Here is a 1,814-nt window from a genome sequence, read left to right on the forward strand (position 1 = left end):
CAATGAATGTACAAATGCGCTTTACACAATTGATGTGTGTATGGATTGTGATAAGAGTTGTATGAGCCCCTAATAAAATGATTTAAAATAAAAAAAAGAAAACATAAGGGCATGGCTGTACATAGTGTTCCACAATTAATTATCAGATGTTCTAGGGGGGAAAGAGACCCCAATTCAAATATATTTCTAGAGGCACATTTGTTAAGTATTAAACAGAACAAAGACGTTCATCCAGATGAGGGAGACTATCTGCCCACGTCCATAATGGCCTCCAAGGATTAATAGAAAAATGGCCAATTAAATAGACATGGGAGTACAAGGGGAGCTGTCTCAAAAGCATAATTGCCAGCAGATCAATACTTCACACTTGCAAGCAGGATTACAGAGTGGGAATGGGGACAAGTACCTTGTGCTAGATTGAAGAGCTGACAATATTGGTTCAGAGACTGCCAACTAAGTCAGTCAGAATGAGACGCATGGTCACATAGACTCCAACACTCAAAGTTCCATCAAGGGCACACCCAAGTAATCCCCTAAGGAGGAGGCCACCCTGCCCTGACCTGGATAGGGGAGTGCTAACATTTCATATTCTAATGTGCTCCTCCTAGCAGCGAAGCTATTCATATTGTCAGTTAATGACCATTAAGAAGTCAATGAAGGCAGAATCTCTGGAGACTCAAAAGTGATTCATGACTCTCCAGGTAAACTGTAGTCTTCCACTGGATGGTTGGTGGGTGCTGTTGAGTTGATTCCAACTCATAGCGACCCTAGGTACACTAGAACAAAACACCACCTGGTCCTGCACCATCCTCATAGTCGTTCTAACGTTTGAGCTGATTCTTGTACCCACTGTGTCAATCTCCTCAAAGAGCCTTCCCTTTTTTCACTGCCCCTCTGCTTTTCCAAGCATAAAGCCATTCTCCAGGGACTGGTCCTCATGACAACATGTGAAAGGTAATGAGATGACGTCTTGCCATCCTTGCTGCCAAGGAGCATTCTGGCTGTACCTTTTCCAAGACAGATCGGTTTGTTCTTCTGGAAGTCCACAGTACCTTCAATAGTCTTTGCCAGCATCATCATTCAAATACATTGATTCTTCTTTGGCCTCCTTTGTTCAATATCAACTTTCACATGCATTTGAGGCAATTGGAAATACCATGGCTTAATCCTCAAAGTAACATCCTTGCTTTTCAACACTTTAAAGATGCACCAGAAAGATGGTTACTTGTGTTTTATCAACTATGCTAAGACATCCAAATCAGAAAAATCATAACACATGATGGCTACCTGATAGACTTGAGAAGAATGGGAATTCCAGAGCATTTCATTGTGCTTGTGTGGAATTTGTACATGGATCAAGAAGTCATTGTGCAAACAAAATGAGGGAATACTGCATGGTTTAAATCCATTAACTTAGTGATCAGACTTTCAGCTATGATACACAGACATAACAAAAGCACAAGCAGAAAAAGACAAAACAGCTAACTAGGGCCTCATAAAAATGAAATATTTTTGTTCTTCAAAGGACATTAGTGACAAAGAGAATATATAATCTACAGATTATGATCATATTTTAAAGAAAGTATATATATCACTCAACACAAAAAGACAATAACCAATTAAAAATATGCAAAGCTACTTGAATAGAAATTTCACCAAAGAGGATATTCAAGGGACAACAATCACATTAAAAATATTATTATCATGAGGGTGGGGGGGAGGGGGCGAAAAGAGCTGATATCAAGGGCTCAATAGAAAGTAAATGACTGGGCATCAAGTACTGCTTCATTGCAAGAATACTTTGTTCTATTAAA

This window comes from Echinops telfairi, unplaced genomic scaffold (genome assembly GCF_000313985.2).
Source record: "Echinops telfairi isolate 266 unplaced genomic scaffold, ASM31398v2 ScPeMD7_2;HRSCAF=8, whole genome shotgun sequence".
In the NCBI taxonomy this organism is placed as follows: domain Eukaryota; kingdom Metazoa; phylum Chordata; class Mammalia; order Afrosoricida; family Tenrecidae; genus Echinops; species Echinops telfairi.